The 24628-nt window shown below is 38.7% G+C and overlaps 1 protein-coding gene across 12 annotated transcripts in view; it reads right to left on the bottom strand.

Moving 5' to 3' along the window:
- Positions 1-24628, bottom strand: part of LOC109421313 (uncharacterized) — a 98271-nt gene that overhangs the window by 64531 nt on the left and 9112 nt on the right. For 7 of the 12 annotated variants that reach the window (XM_062849533.1, XM_062849532.1, XM_062849529.1 and 4 more), the window contains exon 1: positions 15140-16085. The exons of 1 other annotated variant lie outside the window; for it this stretch is intronic. The gene's annotated coding sequence lies outside the window, so the exon portion shown is untranslated. Of the gene's footprint in view, positions 1-15139; positions 16086-18825; positions 18930-24628 lie in introns of those variants that run through there. 4 more of the 12 variants (XM_062849525.1, XM_062849523.1, XM_062849524.1 and 1 more) reach the window with 3 other exon arrangements.

A 24628-nucleotide genomic window follows, 5' to 3' on the forward strand; every position in this document is an offset into this window, starting at 1 on the left:
CATTCATCGAATTATTTTTGGGAACCAAGGGGTGATCCCAAGTGATTTTTCTTTGACGAAGTAAATTTTCTCATAGTAAATCGCATGAAAAACTTAGAATAACGGGCGCTAAAATATAGTTTTCCCGATCGACCTGATATTTTGCACAGTTGATATGGGACCGAAATGGAACTCAAAAAGTATACAAGAACTAGAGTTTTTGCATTTTTTATATTTTCCCATATAAACCGTGTCCCATGTTATTACATATACGTCGTAGTTTCCCGTTCTTCCAAAATTGGTATACTACTAGATCTTTATTTAACACATTTTTCTCAGTTATTTTCTAGTGTTCATGTGCAAGAATATGTAGCATTTTTCATTAAAAAAAATGTTCATAACTCTAAGCAAAGCAAATCAAAGATAATCGTACGCATCGTACTCGCTACTCCGTGATTGTCCAGAGCAATCGAAGTTGCACAGAGAACCAATGAAAGTAAGGCTTGGGACTAACCACTCTCAATGTGCACAATTCGAGAGTTCAACATTTGAATGTCAATAACGGCGCTGGCCACGTCCTTACGGTGATCGGATCGATTATGTGTCATATTCGCCCCATATAGGAGCGATGCATTTACAGCAAGGAACAATACAATTACTGAACACTGAGCGCCCCTGGTAAAAATGCTAAGCAATATCGAAAAAAAGTATAAATTTGTTTTCGACTATTGTGACTGAAAACGTTATTGATTTTAAGAAAACTGCCTTCAAAGACCTACTCCAGTTTTTTTTCTAACCCTAACGTTGGTAATCAAAAGCACACATGACAAGCAACGTTTTTTGCATCTTTTTTTCTGACTTTTATATACTGCCAAATGTTTGGTAAGTCAGTTTAATCAGTTAATATATTTGGGTGAGAAGTAAATATGTATAATTGAAGTAACGTTATTAAATAAATACGGGTTTGAAACAACTTTGAACACTTTAGGGAAAGTTTGTGTAGGTATTTAAGCGATATTGTCCAATCTAAACATGGATTTCTTTGAAATTTCCTAGTATAAAACATCAAATCGAGATTTCTCAAGATTCCTCCTAGGGATTATTTTAAAAATTTGCCCAGAGGTGCAGAATGGTACCAGGATTCGATCCCTGAACTTAGTTTTGATGGACATTTTTATTTTATAATAACGGTCTGTGGGGGCACCGTGGACTGGGAAAACAAGGTCGATTTTTTGGAACGAAGCTTTTTCGATTTCTTTCAGCGTCCAAAACAACTGTGCAAAATTTGGAAGCGATTGGTGGCGTCCCCGTATTTCGTATTGCGATTGAAATTTGTATGGGATTTAGTATGGGAAAACACACTTTCTTTGCGTTTTTCTAGTAAGTTGAAATTTTTTGTCTAAGGCGATTTGACCAATGTCGTTAAAGTATAGCCTAGGATATGTCGGAAAACTTTGTCGAAGACCGCAAAGCGATTCGACGCTTGTGAAAAAAGTTATTCGCTTGGTCAAGACTTGAGATTTTATTATTGGTGTTATTCCTTTACATGTAAAATAATAAGCACCATCAGATGATCTGAACGTCAAAATTTTTGTTACAATGGTCGGATCGCTTTGCGGTCTTCGACAAAGTTTTTCGGCACATCCAAGATTACATTTCAACATAATCGGTTACATAGTCAAAATCAAGCCCCTTATGACAAAAATGCGAAAAAATAAGTTTTTCCATACTAAATCCCATACAAATTTCAATCGCAATGGGGACGCAACCAATCGCTCCCAAATTTTGCACAGCTGCTTTGGACACTAATATTGATTGGAAAAAGCTTTGTTTCGGGTTAATGCGATTAAATTTTAATTTTCCTCCTTACAACGTTAACCCACTCGGCAAAAAAAAGTGCAAGGAATCTAAAAAATTTAAGGAAAATGATTTATTTCTACCATAATTTGAGCAAAATGTGGAGTTTAAATGAGGACAACCATCTTTTGTGAACGTGATTTGTTGTTTACCAATTTTTTCTTGTTGATTTACACCAGGGCTGCCCAACCTTTTTCGCTTGTGTCATACATTTTTGGTCCGCACGATCGTAAGAATGGTCAGATATTAGATCTTTTATCATCAAATGGAAGCCTGGTGTTAGGGCTAATGGATTCATGTATTGAAAATAAAATTTAACTTATCCTCTTAGCTACCGTGGGAAATTCAGTGAAAAAATCCATCCGGCCCGCGGGCCGGACTATTTTTTGGGTTCAACTGCACCGGTAGCTAAAAATTGTCAACAAATTCTCATTTTCTCACTTGGATGAGTTAGATGTAACACTAAGCTTTCATTTGATGCTAAAATATTCCATGTATGACTTGTTTTACAAACGTACCGATTGAAAATGTCTGAAACATGCGAAAAAGGTTGGGCAGCCCTGATTTACACTGAAGCTTTTTTTTACGTCGTTAATGGTACCGCGTAAAAAAACGCGTTATTTAAAAAAATAACGTCGCAAAAAAGTCAAGTCACCGTAGATGTGGACCTGACTATTTTGAGCGTGTTTTTGAAAAAAAAAAACGTTACGACGGTTTATGAAATAATGCAGTTTTTTCTACGACGTTTTTTGAAATAACTTATTTTTTTTACGACGGACCTTGTAAAAAACCGAGTAAAAACATCGTTAAAGGGTGAAAATCAACTATGGCGAATAATTGGTACTATAGCCATAATTGGAACACTTACAATATTATTGCTGAGATACAATATGGCTGTAGCGGGCGTAATGCAACTAGCAGGGTGGCCACTAAATTTCTGTTTTGAAATTCCCGTCTTTTTCCCGGTTTTCCCGGTACCATTACTAAACTTTTCCCGGTTTTTAAAGTGCACATTTTTTTTAGTAAGTAACGCCCAATTTTCGTTTCATATGGATAATAAGTAACATGTAAAAATGCACTTGCAATCCTATGAATACTATATGTACTAGATATTTAAAGTTAAACATTATTCTTGACGCAATGCATCTATGGAAAAAAATAGAAGTAACCACCAATGATGACATAAAAGACGTAATATGTTCGTTCAGCTCCAAATAGTGCATAATTCAGGCTTTCACTCACTCATCATTTTACTTCTTTTCTTGTACTTTAGAAAAAAATAAACAAGTGTAAAAGAGGTAGCTTACTTTGATAAATCTATATGTACTATATGTACTAGATATTTAAAGTTAAACATTATTCTTGACGCAATGCATCTATGGAAAAAAATAGAAGTAACCACCAATGATGACATAAAAGACAAATATGTTCGTTCAGCTCCAAATAGTGCATAATTCAGGCTTTCACTCACTCATCATTTTACTTCTTTTCTTGTACTTTAGAAAAAAATAAACAAGTGTAAAAGAGGTAGCTTACTTTGATAAATCTATAATAGGTAAGATATGCATATAAAATCAGCAAAGGTCGGACTCGATTATCCAGGACATGGAGGATAACCGAACCTTTTTTTTTAATTCATTAGCGTAGGTGCCCTAACACACCTTCATTGGTGTTGTTTCCGGGGATTCCTTCTGGATGTCCAACAGAGTATTCCCCCAAGAACTTTCATCTGGAGATTCTTACAGAGTTTTGTCCGAGATTTTATCTTTAGATTACTAAAAATATTATCTTGGATTTCTTCAGTAACTCCTGTTAGGGATTCCACCTTGTATATCTTTAGTGGATTTCTCCAGATTCCTTAAGGAGAAACATCAGAGAATACAAATATGGCTGCCACAATGGCCGACTTGGTGCCCTGCTCACGTTAAAGCACCACGCTAACACTGAACACAAAAAGCGAGATTTTTTCAACGTGTTGTACAAAAAACAACAGCGCAACCGCTCGAGGGTTAATGGATTTATTCTGGAAGTGGTTACTTTAGGAAATTTAGGATTTTAGTCTATTGGCAATTAGGGAATTGAATTTTGGTCTGGGATCATGAATTCGATCTAGGTCTAGGGATTTCTCCTAGAACTCCTGAAGGATTCCCAAAAGGAGCTCCAATATGTCTAGAAGCTTTCCCATTGGACCAATGGAAGATTCCTCGAAAAAAAAACTCCTGCAGTAGTTTGATGTTCAGGATTCTGGAGTATTTCCAGAAATAGCTACCGTAAAGTGTTTGTAAGAAATCCCAGGAGGGCTCCCAGAAGGAACTCCTGGATGATTTGCAGGAGGAACTTCTGGAGGATGCCCAAAGGCAACTCCTGGAGGACTTTCATACGCAACTCCTGGAGATTTCCTAGAACAAACTTCTGGAGGGTACCCAAGAAAAACTCTTGAAGGAAACGCAATGAGAATCACTGGAGAAATCCCAAAAGCAAATATAAAATAAAGATAAAATTCAGCAAAATCTCTTGGAAGTTTTCAAAATCAAAGTTTCAGAAGGAACTCCTGCTGCGCACAAGTTCTAAAAAAGATCTCCTGCAGGAATCCTGCAAAGAACTCGTGGAGATGGATGAGTCACAGAATGATTTCCTGAAAAAATACCGGAAAAAACTCTGTAAAAAAACCAGAAATAACTCCCGATTGATTAAAAAAAAAGCTTTGGGAATTCCAGAGAAAAATTCTAGGGAACCCCCAGAGGGAGCTCCAGAAAGAAAAGGAAAGATTTTTGGGAGGGATTTAAAAAAAAACCGGGAAGAATTCCCGTAGGAAATTTTTAAGATTGGAGCTCCCTACTTCTATTATAACTGTGGCAGGAAAATCTTGATGAATCTTGGTTATGATTTTCTAATCTATTAAGATTCCTGATGGAATTTCGGAAAGAATCCAAAAAGAAACTTTTGAAAAAATCTCAGATGTAAGAAACTCTTTCCTCGAAAAAAAAAATCATTGAATTCCAAGAGGTAATCTAGCGGTACAAAAACCTAGAGGCTAGAGGAATTCTAGAAGAAACTTTTTGGCGATTAACAAGTTCTGTTTTAAGGAAATTCCAGTGATTGCACAGGCGAATTCCTTGGGATTTCGTAGAATTATCCCAGGAGTATTTGGGTTTGGCTTTGATTTTGCAGATGAGGTGTAGACATTCGAATAGGCTCATTAAGTTACTTTTAACAACAGTTTTCCCGGTAATCATCTCAAATTCCCGGCTTTTTCCCGCTTTTGTCCCGGTCGTCCCGAATTCCCGTCTTTTTCCCGGTTTTCCCGTTTTTCCCGGTTCGGTGGCCACCCTGAACTAGCAGAGTTTATTGAGATACATTTTTTACACAAACCTTAACCAATCTGAATACATATTACCAGAAATAGCACAATCCGAACTGTTCACAAATGTTCTAAAACGAAGAGCTTGCTTAGAAAGTTAATTTAAACAGAATGGATGTCTTTGAGGTTGTAATAGCCCCATACCTAAGGTGGTCAGTGGTTTCGATTAATACAGTATAGTCAAAATAGGTAGGGTTTTCATCTAATTTTCGTCTTTCTAAGCACTGACCAACAATGATCGAGTTTATTCTTGCACCTCGCCTAATGCCTCATTGTCAATTTGGTATCGTTTGCAAATTTATAAGTTAGCTTTCATATCACGTAAAAATATATTGTGGAAGAATTATAATTTCCTTAAGATAATAAGATTGAATCATTGTCTCTCGAATTCTGTTTCCGTCTCGCCCACGTCTATTTCGGGCGAAACCTGAATTGAATTTCGGGCACACTTTCTACGTGACACTATGGTACATAGGATGGTCAAAAATTATGATTTTGACCGTAGGTGTTTATTCGGAAAGTCGCTCGAATTCTTCGCAATGCAAATCAAATCATGTTTTCAAAGTATGAATGAACGGAAAGCTTTTGAAATCAGATGAACGTGGCTTGAGAATAACGACCAAAACATTTCAATTGATATTTTTGCCCACCAGATCATTATACGCGAACACAGTGCAACGCGGAAATCATTCTCTGTGTATGTGAAAAATGATGTTCCGTATGCAGAAAATTCACGCACACTTTTGCTGGCATCCTCCCTAGACGATGAAAGCTTTTGTTTACATTTTACCGACGGGGAAAAATGATTTATTTGATTAATTGAACAGCTTTTGCTGCATTCTGTTGCAGTAAAATCCAACTTTGAAGTGCTACAGAGCTTTTGCTGAGTGTGAATTAAAGGTTGGTTCAACAAGTGCATCTGGTGAAGTGAAAATTGAACGGTGATGAAGATCAACTCGACTAGCTGTTGCTTTGGTGCGGTTTCCGTCGTCTTGTGCAAAACGAGAAAAAATGTGAAATTGCGAGTGGAGTGAAATTGAAGCGTGAAATTTTGCGTGTTTATTCGATTTCCAGTGCTAAGGAGGGTGGTTATCGATAGTCTACATCTTTTTGCTTCCATCTAATGAGGCATCGGCAAAGGTAAGTAAGAATATCTCTAATGATTTGATATTTTTCTTCTGAGGAGATGAATATTAGAGCATGCGACGAGGTATATGTTTAGTCTATCTCAAATCGATTTATGAAGATTTGAGCAAATCGACAAACATGTAAATATTGCATGATACTCAAGATAGTAACGTACGGTCACATCTCCTAAAAATATTAGCGAACCACTGCCCTAGCTGCTCTCTACAACACTCTGTGTACATGTGTAACTACCATCCCAAATACACAAATACGAAATGAGAAAATGGAATCAAACTCTCGGCCACCACAGACGTGACTACCTTTAGAGGAGCAGCCAGCAGTAGAGGGCTGCATGACAAGAGCCAACACCAACCAGCCAGTCAACCAAGCAGGAGGACTCATAAAAACCGAACTAGAGACACCAGGAAGCGGAGCGGGCGGCGGGACGGTGGCGGAAGGGCGCGCGCATTTTAGTGCGCTCTTTTCCCAATTGTCTTCTTGTTGTGTGTGATACTTTTGCTTACTCTCGCCGCCCCGTTGTTGGTTGGTTGGTTGGTCGGTTGGTTTACGCCATACATATAATATGCCTGTGATTCTCTTTGCGCTCTCAAGAAAGATTAACTCAAAACCCAAGCTTGAACGGACGGACGGACGGCAAGGCAAACGAACAACACGGATGGCACTCTACTTCTTCTTCTTCTGGCCGAGTGGGTCTACTTGTTCTTCTTATCGTCGCGTCAACCGAATCCATTAACGTAAACGACAACCAACGACGAAGACGACGCGATATGCTCACATTTGACTAAAACTAAAGTGACGGTAGTCGCGTGGAGGGACGTTCTCCAATCTCAGTTCTTGAGTTGTGACTCTTGCCAGTAGTAGAAGAAGTGATAAAGGTTTTTAATTTCTATAATGTTAATAAAATTATCATTATAAGTCCAGTAGTCACACAATTCTATTTGAATTGAAACTTCCTCTATACGGCGTTACATTTCCACTGGCACATAACTTGATTCTCAGTTCAATATTCTATAATCCACGGCCACAGTTAACAATTGCGATATTTTTGTGACAAGTTACCATCTCTGCTGGTATATCATATGATAAACACATAGATTCTCAGTATCCACAGTATCCACTGCGAAATAAATTTAGCCACAGCTGGTTTTCAGCATGACCATACTGAGGGTGACGGGTTCGATTCCCAGTCGGTCCAGGAACTCTTCGTAAAGGAAATGTCCTTGTCTTGTATGGGCACACCTATATCCCTTTATAAGGCCGAGAAAACCAGGCACGGAATCCACTCGTTCTACATTGGAATATAAAGTACATGTGGTGTAATGAACAAAAACGATTTTATTTTCAAAAGAATCGATGGTCGATTTTGTATGAAAAAAATTGGTCTAAATTTCAACTTTTTGTCAACAAAGTTTAAAATGTTATTTTGTGATGCGTTCATCAATCATGCTGATTTTTTGATAAGTTATTGCCAATATATTTATGAGTTACATGTGTGGATTTGAACACAATTGGTCAATCATTTTGAACGATATGGCAATTTTAGTACTTGCCCATTTATAAAAGTACATTTTTTCAAAAGGCTGAGTTCCTAAAAGTAATGAACCAATCAAGTTGAAATGTTGTCCACAAGTATAAGGAACATAGGCCTTTTATTCCCCATCATTTGATTTTCAATTCGCTCACCACAACAAAAGTTCAAGCTTATAAACCTTTATGCACCCAAAAATGGCAGTTTTTGGACAGACATTTTATTCTGAAAAGGCCCGTTCATATTTGTTGTGGCTCCACAAATGTATGAGTGTTCACAAAGGCCTAATGTGTCCATCAGTTAAAACAGAAGTTGTAAAAATTTTCTAAACGAGCAGAAAAAAATATGTGTATAAGGTGGCAATATAGTTGCCACTGCCTTATAAAGGGATATACACCGTGGCCTATATACTAGTTCTCGTCTATGCTAGATTCGCTATCAAACGCACTAGTGGGATTGAGTCCCGTGGTAATCGGTGAAGACTTCAATGCCAGGGCGATTGAGTAGGGTAGTCGCTTGACTAATGCGAAAGACTAGGCACTACCGTCGTGCGGGGTGTCATTGGGCCAAAGTGGGGTGACATTAGGCCACTATTCCGTCCGTTTAGAATATGACGGGAATGCATATTGTGGGCTTGACTTCTAGAATACATAATTCTAAGATACTTTGCATCCACCGTCGGATTCTCTTTCTTATACTTAATTCGTGGGATCGATGGACCAATGTTACCCTCTAGGCCCAATGTCACCCCGAACGACGGTACTCGAAGCCATGACTAGATTGAACGTGGATGTCGTGAACGTAGGCGACAAAAAAAAATCCTACAGTAGGAATGGTGCACAGTCCATCATCGATGTGACTTTCTGGAGTCCGGATCTAAACCCTAGCTCAAACTGAAGGGTTGACGATGGGTATACGCACAGCGACCACCTGGCGATTCGATACAGGGTGGGACACGGAGAAGGACGGCCGCAGCCGAGGATCATGGACAGCCATCGGGGATGGCTGACCTCGCGCTTCGATAAGCCAGCAGCATTTGTGGAGCGATTGCACATGGAGGGTATCTCCGACGTCACAATGCCAATGCAGTCCATACCCAGGAATGGACGCAAACCGGTATACTGGTGGTGTTCAGAAATCGCAGAACTCCACGCATCCTGCCTCAGGATGCGAAAGAGCTCACACCGATGAGGGTAGAATGAAGCGTAGTGAGTTTCCTACAGGACACGTAGGCCAACAGGCGCGTAAGCGAACGTGCTACGATAACCTCTGCCAGGTAGACAACACGACCCCCTGGGATGATGCCCAGTGGGTAGCCATGGTCAAAACGAAGGGCGCGTCAACATCCCCTAAGCACTCCACCGAGATGCTGCAGAAGATCGTGGAAACGTTGTTCCCGCGTCACGACACAAGACCATGGGCCCCGTTCTCTACGGTACGAGGTTTGCCCGGTGACGAACGACGAACTTATCGCAATAGCGAATTCGCTCAAGTTGAACAAGGCACCGGGTTGTTCTCGTCGTTCGTTTTGTCCACTTTCGCGTATGAGTCTTTTCATTAGATGTCTTGAATCAGCTGGGTCATTGACAGTTCTACTACGGAGATGATAGGTTCGTGTTTTTCAACCTTTGTAAACAAATGCGTACACGGACCAGTCACATCAAAAGGCCTATTTCTCCGTTGTAAAACAACTTAAGATTCCGCTTGGCCTTTCAAACGGTAAAGCCTGGAACACAAAGCGTCCGTTCCGTCGAGGTTTACGTTCTTTACAGTTTTCCCATGGAAAATCTGCCAAACTACGATCACTCACACTTGAACGTATCCATTGAACAGGATACTTAACTTATGATCCAACTTATGCAGGACTGTAGTTTGTTAAATTACATGAACAGACTTATTGTCCCAATGATGTTTTGTACATAAAAAAATAATAAAGCTCGGTATAATAAAAGTAAAAAATAATATACATAAAACAAAACAAAACAACTACAATACTATTCATTACACGGAACTGCCGAACTACCCAAAATTGAGTTCTTTTGACGCAATCGCATAGTTCGGGGCAATAAGCCAAAATTTGAGTAAATCGATTAAACTCACGCTAGGTAAATTGCCTTTACCTCCAGCTAAACAATATATTCAAAAGTAGGTAAATTTGACCCAAGATCACCCTTATTTAACACAAATTTGAGTAAAGCTACATTGTGTGTGTGTGTGTGTGATCCAACTAACCCCCACTGTCCGGCAGTGGGATTATGGAAGAAAGTTTTCTGCAATATCATTTTGATGCTTTTGCAAAAAGCTTTAGTCCGGGAGTTAGAAGGTGATAGCTCTATTGCAGATTCAGAGACCCATTTCAGAATGGCTAGAGAGACACGTCCATTCAGAAGTCACTTTCACTTACAATAAGCTCCGCATGTGTACATTACCGTTATCATTTGGATAATGATAATGCAAACACACTTCCTGATTCAAAGAGAATCTTTGAAACAGGCGCGTATTTAGTTCATTTTGTTGTAGTAAAAGTAATCGGAACATTCTCACAAATTTGAGTAAAGCTACATTTACCCAAAATTGGCTTATTGGACTCTAGGAACCTCGTTGGATAGAGGCATCTCTGCTTATGTTTGATAACATCGGTGGGGGAGAGAGGTTTGGGTAACGAGTTTATACGATATGCTCAACTTTAGGTAAAATTTACCCCAAAATTAGGTAGTTTGGATTTTTTGTGTACACTATCCTGGAGATGAGTTCTTGAATAAAATTACGGCGGTTGGTTTGCCTGGGAAGATGGAAGTCAAAACCTGATGCTACTCTATTGATATGTTATATATGATATCTATTAAAACAACGTTGCAATCCAATCATCTCTGCATGTTTGTAGCATTTCGAGGTGTATCCATCAACATCTACTATGATAGCTCGGCAATGGATCACTAAAATAACTAAAACGGCCGCTATGAAATGAACAGATAGCGCCACCGTAGCCTTGTGTGTTTGACGTAACTCGACTGTTGTCACTGTGTTACCGTCCATAAATGATGACGCTTTTGTTTTGATGCGGTGAGTAGCGGAGAAGTCGGCTTCAATGATCCATAGGCGAGGATCAGGGAAGCCTGCAAAGTGTGAAACGAATGAAGCAACGCTGAACCGATTCAATCCTTTCTATGCCGTTCTGATTGTATGGAAGCCAGACAACCGAACAATATGCTAGCGTCGAACGAGGAAGCGAACAATAGTGACTTTTGGCAGTAGACGTCGGTAAAGTCCTTGGCAATACGGCAGATGAATTCTAGAAAACTGGAAGCCTTCGGAATAATATACGACAAATGGAGTTTGAAAATCAGCTGAACGTCCAGACTAACACCTATGTATTTCACATGTTCAGCTCGTTGAAGTTCTGCCCCTTGTAACTGAAAGTTACAAAGGATTGGCTGCTTTATCCGAGAGAACGAAATAACGGTGCATTTTTTCAGGGTTAACTAGCATAGGATTCAAACTGGACCAGTTCGCGAAGGCATTCAAATCAGCTTGAAGCATTGTAGCATCACTGATAGAACGGATACGCATTAACATTTTCAAATCGTCTGCGAAGCTTGACCCTCGAACAGTCGCGTCTTTGACTACCTGCAGCGACGTTACGCTCACGCTGTTTACCTCAAGCTTTCATTTTTCATGGTGCGTGTACTTGAGGTATTTCAGATGTAGCCTCGAAGTTTCCGAGAAATGCCCATCAAGTCCAACCGTTAGAAAGTGTTAGAAGTTGTCCGTGTAGCTGCCGGTTTAGAATAGCACTACGGACTACCTGTTCCACCAAACAGGTAACCCCAATCCAGGCGACCCGTGCTGATGGATGAATGGTTGAGGGGGTTTAAAACATGCTCAATCTGTAACGGAGCCCGTAGCGTGGGTAGATCACCTTTTTAGGTTGCGTTGCGACGAAAGATCTACCAAACCAAACCCTAGACCTAACTGCATCCAACTATGGAACAGCCTATTTTAGTAATTAAAGGAAAAACTTTGGTCCTTATTACATTTCATACCATGGTAAAAGTGATAGGTCTCGGTTTGGTTCTGGTCGAGATGGATCTTGAACCAAGGAACAGTTTAGCATATTTTTTATCTGTTTAGTATCTCTTTTATCTGATATAACATGTTTAAATAATTGAGCCATAGCTTATTTTTAAATGTGTATAAACAAACTTTTGTTTATCCTGCATGTGAAATTTATCACAACAAGTTAAACAACTAATGAACACCAATCGTAAAACATGTAAAAGTTTTGTCTGTCCCATATGTCTTGTTCCCAATAAACAGTAGTTCTTGCAAATGGGGAAGAAAAAGTATTGTTTAACTAGAAAGTCTAAGAATTCTGGAGAGCCAAAGTTGAGTCATTTCTATGGAAATATCACTTTTTCGTGCTTCGTCCTGAAGGGTTATTGCAAGTGAGCAAGAACAAAATAAAAATTGCACTATTGTTAGAATTTTACTTCCTAAGATTTGTACATCTGAAGTTCTAGATCATTTTCGAACTGGGATTCTAAGACGTTTGTCCCTTATGAGACACCCAGTGGTTCAAATGCGTTAGAATGTCTACCATACGACTTATTCGAATCTTTGCCATTGCCACATAGAAAAGAAAACTGAATTCATGGAATTGCCAAATTAGGGAATGAATCACGCGTTTTGTTGAATGTTTGTTCGCAAAGTAAAATCCAATTCGGTGATAACATTATTCGCTTGTGTTTACATCTATTCTACCATTCTCCGCATTGTTCCATTTATATAGGGATTTCCATACAACAAGGGACAATTAGGCGTAGAGCCGCAAATGATGCGAACAGAATTAGAATAGATGACCGTAACTGCTAAATATGTTTAACAAGTAATCAACATATGTTTTTATCACAATGACATTACTATATGGTGGACTACGGGCAGCTCTCAGTCAAATTTTTATTTTATTTTTGTTTGTTGAGAATTTTTGCATAGAAGATTGCTTATCTCATTAGCCCGCAAGAAAAGACATGCTATCAATGCATGAATCAATCCGGCGCTTTACTAGGGCAATCGTATACACCACACATATAAACTCCAAATATGTGCACAATTGACAAACTGACGACAGCATACTCTTGCAAACATATTGGAATCTATAGCTAGCTCACCCATCACTCTAATCGCATGCATTTCGATTCACAAAATGGAATCTCGTACCAGTAGAACACAGACAGTATAGTTCGGGCGTCGTTGTTGGTCCGCAAGACACAGCAACCAGCAACAGCAGCAGCCCCCCAACCCTGTAAATACACTCATGCGCCCATCATTACTGCGGATTCCATCCCATCCCAAGCCCGTTTCGAATGATTCCATGTTACGATTGTAAAATTGCGGTCCATTATTTTCGTGCTACTCCATGTTTCCATCGCATTGCTGTATATTTCTTCGCTTTTGCTTCCTGATCTTGGGCTTCTTCTATGTGGCTTGTTTACTTTCCCATGTTCGTTTCGAGTATGATCTTTCGAATTGATGTATTTGATGTTATGTGCAAAACGAATGTAACCTTTGTAAAAGGTGGGAAAAATCAGATTCTGATTTGGTTCAGAAGTTAAATTTTACACTACTGGACGTAGGAATTCAGAATTTCTTGAAATCCACTTGTTTATATTTACCTTTTCATGTACATACATCGCTTCCGCTACTTAGGTAAAATTTTCCTTCACATAAGTTTTACCTACAGTATGTCACATACATACTTCGTAATGTGAATAAGGGAAATTGGGGAAACTGAGCAGTACGTTTCTAAGTTTTTTTTTTGTTAAGTCCCAATCAAAAGTTATACTTCTCCATTCTACACAACACACCGTTCGTAGCGAATGTCTGCATTTGTAGCTTTTATGCTCACTTCACACACCGCTGTTCAGGGGGTACAACACCGTCACCGGCGAATAGCGCTAGTATGGGCACTGTTTTCGCGTTTTCATCGTTTCATTAGTGTTGTTGGTGGTATTCTTAGACCATTTGGGCCTCACTTTTTCTTCTTGATTTTGCATTTCTTGGGCCATCGCTGACAAACAGAGTAATGTAAGCGGAGAAGCACAACTCCGTCACTTTGTACGTACACAATCACTCAAGAAGAGCACTTTTGAACCCACCGAAGCATCCGCGATTCGTCTCCAGGGCTAACTCATTTATACGGTATTTTCATTTCTCTTTTGCCTACACCGGAGGTTTCTTCGTGGTATTATTCGTTATCACATCCACATCCACCTTCTGCACTCTTGAAACTGGTCGATTTCATTTTGCTACTTACTATTCCTGTTTGTTCCGAGTCTGCTGCCTTCTGTACACATAAAACCAGCGACAACCGGAGACGAACGCGTATGAAGGTTTATGATTTTCGAAAGCACACATTTCTCTCTCCCTCTCGACTCTGACTTGCTCATACCGTGTCGCGTTGGCTCTCGAGACAATTCTAGATGATTCTAACCTCAAAACTCACTTTTCCAATTAAAAATGTCACCCGCATGCAATCGATTTTCTCGTCGTGGCGAAGGAATTTTTCTCACCCGCTAGGTCTATGAATGAGCACTTCATTTCTCGCCGTCATCGTCTTTACTCTTACACGAACAAGCAATATTGTATGAAAACAAAAAATAGAAACCTACACAATACTGACAGCGAATGTCAGAAGGAAAGAAACTGTAGAAATGTTCATGTATTTTGTACAAAATATTTTGCTGATTTTGTTTTGCTCTCACTCTATTCATTTGATAAGAAAATTTTCAAACGACTTTGATCACTGATTATAATGAAATGAATATCATTCAGCATCCCACCACACGTCACTAGACAAACGACACTCGTGAAAAATCAATGATAATTTGGACGCTGGCACCAACCAAGCACTATATAAAATACACGTACATATGAAATGCGATTTAACGATTCGAAGTGAACGAGCGCAGATTTTTCCTCGGTTACACTGCACCTTAAGGCCGCACGGGACGACGTGTAATTTTTCCTATCTTCCCTCTCTTTCTAACAATTTGCCTCGCGATTTTGAAGAAGCAAATATCAATTTCCACTGCACTGACGTAGCTGAAACTTTAGTCGATTGTGCACCACAAGTGAGCAAATGAACGATCAAATTTCTAGTCAATAATATGAAGTAGAAGTTGAGATTTGCATCTTACTAGCAACAGAGCAATGGCGGACGATTCAACCACCGTCCCGTCCGGCCTTAAGCTCCACCATTAACATACCCCGAATGATGGCGAATGAGCAGTACTTTCGACTGGTGTCTCATTGATTAATTTTCATCGTCTTTTTTCCGATCGATTCCGGACCCAAATCGGCCTAATTCCATCATTTCGATGCACACAATCACCTTAGCTCACTTTTCCCGATACTTTCGACGCGTTTCAGGTCACTTTTGTTCGCAAATTGGTTAGATCAACTTTTTAACTCACAATTAAAATTAAAACATACGCCGACATCATTGTTTCTCTGTACCTCTTTCAGAGACGAATGTGGCGAAAAAAAAAACTTTCAATTCAATAATTATTATCCGACCGAAGCGCTACCATCGCACGGACACACGAACGCGTGCGCCGCACTGGTATTCGTGTGGCTACGGTTCAATAGTATACCTACAGCTTCAATTCCTATTCAGATTCAGCAGCAGAAGCACCATTCCACTCGCCGGTGTAGATGTGAAATTTTTGCATCGGATATCACAGTGTCGGAAATAAACTATATGAGGAACTCGCCGACAACACACCACTACCGAGAGCAAATGTAACTCGTTTTCCCTATATTGGTGCGATATCATAGAAGTCAAGCCAGGCCGTGTGTTCATTGCGCTCGGTCGATGTTAGATGTATCACATTCGAAAAGGTATACTGCCACCTCCACCAACCCCATTTAGCAGTCCCCTATTCCATTAACAGCATATCTTGATTCACAAACCAAGCGATGGATGTACGATTGGTACCTACAAGCTGAAGCGATGTACCCTGTCAGCTATCCTATCAATAATTTATAACTTATAAGTGGCTGAGGGAAGTGTCAGTCTTGAAAGGCACTGATAGGTGGATGGATCCTTAGCAATAATGTTGCATGAGGAGAACCAATTCTAATGCATGTTAACAGAACAAGTGTATATCGGCCTAGTTATTCGGAAAGATTATTGAAATATTTATCATTGAATGCCTCTGTCAAGCGAAGTTTTCATTCAGTGCAAAAACATATTAGCAATCGAAACGATGACACAGGCCACAAAAATGCTAATTGACAAAAGATATCTGTCACGTTCAACATATAAAAAATGTACATGTGGGAAAAGGGGGAATTGGGTTGGGAACGCGTCACTATCCCAGCCCAATAGGGCGGAGCGGGGCAAGGTGGGTCACCTAAGGATGAATCTTCATAACTTTGTAAATACAAATCGTATTGGTTTGTATTCGTCCTCTACTCTTTTTTTTTTCTTTGCGTTGTCTCTTCGGACGGCTAAGACTGCTCACGGTCCATCGCACCGCTCCTCTACTCTTTAATACACTAGTTAGCTATGCTAAAAGTCGATAATATGTTCATTAAATACAAAATATGATGGTAAACAAGCAGTTTTAAAAAGTGACCGATTTTGCACCGTGAAAAAAGTGCGGGACAAGATGGGTCACCTTTTAAGTAATTCACATTTTCTCAACGAAAAACGGCAATATATAAAATTTGTTCCGTATTCATATATGCTCCATATCCATACTGAGTAAACAAGAGCTAGGGTTTCCCGGCACAACAGGTAAACAAAATTGTTCATTGTCTAAATTCACAATGAAACGACCGTTTTCGTCCACTTCTTCCATCTGAATCAAATACCTTATGGCGTGAACTTGTTGTTAACAGTGATTGTTGTGAAGATATTCCGCCGGAAAGTTGATTTTGAACGAGTTTACTGCACCTAGTCCAGCGCCAATTCTCGGCACCAGTGCCGAATTTCCTGCAAAATCAAATTGGGAATCACTTTGGTACCCATCTTTGTGCTGCCGAAGTGCACTCGTCTGCGTTTAATATTTGTTTTGACCACTTGTGCCGCTTCAGAGTGAAGTTGTAGCTCATTGACTGTGGATCCCGTTGCGGAAATGTTGCTGGAGATGATTACCTACGGAAGTGCGTTTGGAAAATATGCGGCAAGTGATATTTTGATTTGTTTTGCTGTGAGGTGTCGGGAATTGACGCGGGTGCCCAAGTAGTTCGAAACCCTACTAGTAAACATTTTAAAAAATATATATGGAAAATAGCATACTTTACAATTTGAGTGGTCCTAAGAAGACTTGAAAATCGATGTTTTCACTAAAAAATATCATAATTTTATGTTCTAATTTTTCGTGTTCATTCCGCTGGAATAAAATGAGTTATAAGATAGTCTTGTAATAAAAAATAAATAAAATAAAAATAAATAAATAAATATTTCCAATGAGAGTGAATAATTTTTCAATCAATACCCTAAAGTTTTGTACAGGGGATGGCCAAAATGTTTGGGATAGGTAACTTTTTTTCTCTCACAAAAAAGTTCAACAAGCTATAGCTTTTCATAGAGCGCATCAAAAAATCTCAAATTTTGACTGTTTGTCAACCTATTATGTGGGCATTATTAGTACAAATTTGGGCTCGATTGATTAATATTTCGCAAAGTTAAAACCCTTCGGGTAAAACACTATTCTTCAAACAACTCATTTTTGAGGTGTCATATCTCGGAAACCAGTGAACCGAATTGCATGAAATTTTGAACGTACACTAACAATATGTAAATGCTTCACAAACTATTAAAACATAGGTACTTTTTAAACATTGAAAAAAGTTATCATAGATTGACATTTTTTGGATTTTTCTCGAAAAAATGTATTTTTTTTACATCAATGTCAATAAATTTTAGTGTTGATATCCAAAGATTTTCCACTTCTGTTCTCAAGTTATCTCTAATCAGATATTTTAGAGCCTATTTAGATTGAAGGAAGAACACATTTAGTAATTTTTGTGTGGTATTGAAAATTTGACTTATTTTCCTCTATATGGGTAAAAATTTCAATCCGGTATAACTTAATTCGCCGGGAGAAAATATTACATTTTGTAGCGTCGTATTAAGTATCAATATATTGTTGATAAACGTTATAAAATTCATTCAATTTGGTTCACTGGTTTCCGAGATATGACAGTTCAAAAATTAGTTGTCTAAATAATAGTGTTTTACCCAAACGGTTCCAACTTCGCGAAAAATTAATTAATCGAGCCCAAATTTTTACCAATGATGCACATATAATAGGGTGACAAACAGTCAAAATTTCAGATTTTTTTATGCACTCTATGAAAAGTTACAGCATGTTGATTTTTTTTGTGGGAGAAAAAAAGTTGCCTATCCCAAACATTCTGGCCATCCCCTGTATATTCATGCTGGTCACTTAACAAAATTATTAACATAATCAAAACATGAGTAATGCGCTCTAAAATTGCACTGACCCATCTTGCCCCGCCCCACCCTATATGCGTGATAAAACAAGTTTTGATGTAATATTTTTACACATTGACCTCAATAAATCATTGATCTTATTAAATCATTTTCATCTATTTGAAGTCTAAATGAAACGAAGTAGCATAACCTGATATGAAAATCTGTTTACTCACTCGGAATTTGCCCCCAAAATTAAAAAACACATATTTTGTCAACATTTGTTTTTCTAAGAATCATAGTTTTGCTTCTACAACGTTATTTGAGTTTCAGTTTTCAGCAATTGGAAGAACACATAGAGAACGTTTGGATGCCGGTAACTAGAATGGATATTTTTGTGCGTTTCATGGCTAAAATCGACTCATCCCTCAAGAGGAGCAGCGATCTCCCCCACCTTCATAACATAAAACCATAGGGTATTAAACATAGATAACAAATAATTCTTACCTTAGGATCAGTAAAACATCCGCATCTTATTTTTAGAATCTTAAGTAAGATTGTATCTGTTCTGAGTAAACTGAAGCTATTTGAACACAACATTGAACGAAAACCTGTAACGAGAATAGACATTTTTTTATGATTAAAATTAAAAGAAAAAACTTGTAATTTCAATAATATTTTTAACGAACACCCCGAGCAGGGAATGAGAACAAACCTATAAGAAATCGATAACTAGTTTTGTTATATACAGGGTGTTAGGTTCATGAGTGCAAACTTTTTAAAGGGTGATAGAGGACCTTGAATTGCGATAAAAAATGTTCTACGCATATGGTCTCAACCGTTACGTAGTTATTGAACGTCCCATGTTTTTTTACTCTTATTGCCTTAACTGGCTATAGCTTGAAAATGGTCAAACTTCTCGCAGTTTTTTGATCCTTATTCGACAGATTATTGTATTTTTCATCAAATGACATCTTTGAATCAATTGGTTTAGTTGAATAACTAAGTTAGGGTGGAACAGCGACCACAACTTTGCCTAAGAAAGAATTTTAAATTTTTACGCATTTTTCGAAGATAATTGACAAAAACAAATTAAAACACACTACTTTTGAGCTATTTGCTCTAGAAAACTTAGTTATTTAACTAAACCAATCGATTCGAAGATGTCATTTGATAGAAAATTCAAGAATCTTTCGAATAAGGGTCAAAAAACTGCGATAAGTTTGACCATTTTCAAGTTATAGCCAGTTAAGGCAATAAGAGTCAAAAACATGGGGAGTTCAATAACTACGTAACAGTTGAGATTTGACCATATGCGTAGAACATTTTTTTCACTATTTATGGTCCTCTATCACCCTTTAAAAAATTTGCACTCAGGAACCTAACGCCTTGTATATAACAAAATGAAATCAAAACTAGTTTTCGTTTATTTTTTTTTCTTATTCAATGCCGTTTAATCGTTTTATTTTTTCAAAAACTCAATGATAACAAGATTTGTTTTCAAAAATCCAAAATAAGTTTAACATGTTTTAAGCATTATCATTCTCAATATATTTGATTAATCTACCTGAGTACCGTACTTACATATTAGCGCAAAATTTTCTTATTCTGGGTAATGGTCATGCTAATACATGGATTTATGTTGTTCTGAACGTGGATATGTCTTTTTATATCGGTCATTTAAAATCTAAACATGTTGTCAAATATTTTAAAATTTGAACACGGTGATCAGATTATTTCCAATTCTATAATTTAAAACTGTACCATTCGCACCTTCATATGGGAAACGACGAGTTTTAAGCACTGTTCTCACTATTTAATATAAATAAGTGATGTACAGTAAAGGACACATAACCTTCGACGTACAAACGCTAATAGTCTTTCACAAACTGTTGTAAATTTATGCGCATTTCTAAATCGTTCCAATAGTTAAGTTTCTATCTGCGGAAATTTGTTCAAAATTGGCTGAGTTATAACAGAAAAGTGCCCAAAATAGGGGCCCTGTCCACTTTTCTGCTACAACTCAGCCAAATTTGAAACGCTTGGTACAATTTTTGGAACGCGGTGAGATACGTATAGTATCTAGCCATGTTCAAAATATCAATTCATTTGGTTCAGAATCAACTGAGCTATAGCGAAAAGTGCCCAAAATATCGGTCACTGCCCAAGTGGCTCGCTAACCTAAATGATTAATTTCCAATTGAAGCTCCGAGCATATACAGATTTTTCATATGTTTTGTAGTGAACAAATTGTCCCTAACAAGAATGCATATTAAGCTCTCATGTGTAAATGTTCCCTCAAAAAAGTTTGTGAATATTTCATCCACTATTCTTTGGGTTATAAAGTATTAAAATGTTGTTCAATTTTGTTGACCGTTTAAGTTTTACTATAACTTTTAGAAAACTATTTTATCTCGCTTAAAATTGGATTGCTGAATTTTCTGTATAATTTTACTGACAACGTTGCTGATACTCTGTTAGGGATTCATTCAAATATTACGTAACGCAAAATTTTACAATTTTAGACCCCCTCCCTCCCCCACGTATCATGTTTTGTATGGGGAATTTTGAAATTTTGTATAAAGCGTAACACAGAGCTAGACCCCCTCCTTCCCCGTTACGTAATATTTTAACGAACCCTAAAGTTGCTAGATAATTCGCAAATTGTAAAAAAATGCTCTTACTCAACCATCCGTATTGCTGAATGCAAGCAACACAAAAAATCAACCAAGTTTGGTGATCAGCAATAATAATTTGCTGCGAACAGAAGGGAAAGCTGAACAGAATGATAAAAAACAGGGAGTCGCAAACTGTTATTGAACTATCGCCTAATTTTTAACATTTTGCTAATGAATAGCCACAGATGAAAGGGCGTGGATGTTCAGCATGACCATGCTGGAGGTGACGGGTTCGATTCCCGGTCGATCCAGGAACTTCCCGTAATAAAAATTCTATTGTCTTTCGTGGGCATCGAGTAGCTTTGTGCCTGCCATACGACACACACATGAAAAATGGTCATTGGCAGAGGAAGCTCTCAGTTATTAACTGTGGAAGTGCTCACATAGAACATTGGAACATTAGCTGAGAAGCTGGCTTTGTCCCAGTGGGGGACGTTACGCCAAGAAGAAGAAGATGTTTCAGGATTGGATAACCTAACCTTTTTCTTCTTCTTCCTCTTCTTGGCTCTACGTCCCACTGGGAGTTGGCCTGCCTCGCTTCAACTAAGTGTTCTTTAAGCACTTCCTCAGTTATTAATTGAAGGGCTTTCTTTGCCTGCGGTTGCATGAATTAGTATAATGTGAAGCAAGTACAATGATACATTATGCCCAGGGAGTCGAGAAAATTTTCCCGACCGGAACGGGAATCGAACCCGCCGTCTCCGGATTGGCGATCCATAGCCTTAACCCCTAGGCTAACTGGAGACCCTAAGCATTAAAACACACTCAAAATCATTGTTGGCTTTTCTTAGACTCCATCTGAAGAAGTTTTTTCGCTACAGCATCTGGAGTTCCCTCGACCCCCACCGCTCGTCCGTCGCCCTCTTTGAGTTGGCGCTGATGGTTGGATGGACGACGGATGGATAGATTGGATTGAGAGCCGCATCCTCAACTAGCGAAGTCGTCGCGAATGCAAATGTATTGGTGCAATCGTCATCTTTTTCGATGGGATCGACCAGAAAAGCAAACAACAACTGACAGTCGAACAAATACAGTGACCCCACAATTTATGAATCGGCAAAAATGACCACAGTTTATGGATCACTCCATTTGATCAACATGGTGATTCATAAATAGTGTGCACAAATTAAGGTGATTCATCGGTGTGGGGTCACTGTACAGATCCCCCCATACAATGCGGTGGGATTCGTTCGTTCGTTAGTTCGTTCGATACGTAGCTACTTCTTATTGGGCTCCTGCCGGACGGTTGGGCTATCTGTCTCCGTTGATCTATAGGTAAATGGTATGACCTAACTTGATGATGTCTCTTCTGGTGGTTTTGCATTACGGGATTTTAAACAGTGTTGCCAACTTTACAAACTCTATATGATAATAGAATCTATTGTAGGTATGTTGGCTACCATCCATTCTTATTGAAATTTAGTGGTATGTAATCTCATAATGAATTTCTACCTAAAAATAGGCAACACTGAACGCACAATCAGGTTGAGTCCGGATATTGAAAGAAAAAATAACAGAACCAAATGAGAATGAATTATCATATCGGCCATTATGCATACATACAATACAGCTAGATATACGCACATGCAGAGACATCCAAATGTAGACACAAATGTAGCATGTTGCGACGTCGAGCGAGGAGGACAGTAGTCGTTATTGGTGATTCTGATTACAAACCAAACGGGAGCGAGAGAAGCCAGAAAAAAAAAATAATGAAAAAAACAAGAATCCTCTCTCACTACTATTCCCCGCATCGCATCGGCATCCCATCTATATCTGATTCAACGACACAAACCTGCTGCTGGATGTGGAATATAAAAGCAATGCTCGCTCATCACATCGAAAACGAAGCCCAGCTTCACTGCGTCGCGCCGCCGCCATAATCGAAACTCGAAAAATTAATTATTTTTCACCATTCCCGAAATGGCTGGCATGATGTACGCTCTCTGTCGACGTGGTTTTTGTTGTTGTTGGGATGTTGTCTTTGGCTATGGCCCTAAATGTAGGTGCGGTTGGTAGCATTGGGTGAGAAATGACAAGTGCAAATTGCATCACTTGTTTTATTTGTGATAAATTAGAAAAATGAAAGCAATACTTTAAATAAAATTGCGAATTACTCACTTAAACAATGCGGTAAATGCGTAACTTTTCAATAAAACCATTCTGAGGCTGCCTGTTTTAGATTCTTCTTACGGCCGCTCGGGATTCGAACCCAGACTCAAATTGCCGAATTACCGCGAATTAACAGGCTTCATGAATTGCGATCTAACAACAGGCCTGCTACCCTTTCATAAATGATGAAGCACTCCAAAGGGAAACAAGCCATCGTCGTATTGCAAAAAGTCAGAAGCAGTATTTTTTGTTCAAAATCCAACCAGTGTTGATAAAAATTATCACTGTACTCTAGCTACACTGGTTTTGAATAGTCGATGATTACTGATGATTGAATGATGGTTTTATAAGCCTTCAGAAGAATCAAAAAGTTCGTTATATTTTTTTTCTTATTTTTTGTCGTTAATATCATAGGAATTCCATTTGATTGAAATTTCTATATTCTGCTGATTGCACTTTGCACTTAGCTGCAATTCAGCAAATTTTACTGGAATTGCAGTAAAAAGTTGTGAGTTGTGTGAGGGCCTTGAATACAACGGAATCAAGATAAGCAAAAACCAGTGGGGTGACACAGCTGTCAAACTCGGTACATCGCCACTCTACCCCAGAGATGCATTTGAACGCGTTCTGTTCATGTTCTGTTCAAAAGCTGTGCTCTCGTGAGCCGTGTTCAAGTTCAAAGTAGGTTCAAAGCATAGTGGGAGTTTGAACAGTGTACTGGGCAGCTGATAGCAAGGTTTGTTTGTAGTCCAGCCTATCAATCTTTCGAGTTTACCAAAGGTTGCCTCCAAGGATTTTTTTTGGCTCCCACTTTGGATGGACATTTACCTAGAGCATTTTCACTAATGTCCGCTTGATCCAATGAGCATATCGTCGATGCCGATGTTCATTGTAAACATAGTGTTTTATGCCATGAAAAGAGTTTGTTTCTTATGTTATACGCAGACTTTAGAACCTCTGCACCGGAGCTGAAATGGGTAGAGTTCAAGGTAGAGTTTCAGCCATGTTACATTTTTGGATTAGTTTCTTTGGTAGTATCCTCTCGTTCCGTAGCTCGAACAAGCCATGGCCGGGATTAGTGAGAATACTGTACTAACATTCCAATTTATTAGCCGAGTCGGGTCAGGAGGAGCCGGAGCCCGATCCAGGTCGGGCCACACAACGTCTCTTGGACAAAAAGAGCTGTTTATGCAATACATCACTACATAAATCTTTACTCTGTAAATTGCTCGGTCGTTGTCTTGTGATAAGTAGTGAATAACTATCATCAGCATTGACCAGTCCGGGGCTAAGACGTTCGGGATCCCTTCACTTTTTCAGACGGGATTCAACATCAACATGTAATCCAGAAAAAAATGTGACGTTTCCATTGAACACTAATCTGTGAGCAATCTAGTCTTCTGGTATATGTTCAATTGAACTGAACAAGAACACAAGATCAGTCGGCGTACAATTTTGGAACACTCGCTGAACAAAAGCGTTCAAAATGCATCTCTACTCTACCCATCATCGTTTTTGGT

The sequence above is a fragment of the Aedes albopictus genome, chromosome 2 (genome assembly GCF_035046485.1).
Source record: "Aedes albopictus strain Foshan chromosome 2, AalbF5, whole genome shotgun sequence".
NCBI classification, from domain to species: domain Eukaryota; kingdom Metazoa; phylum Arthropoda; class Insecta; order Diptera; family Culicidae; genus Aedes; species Aedes albopictus.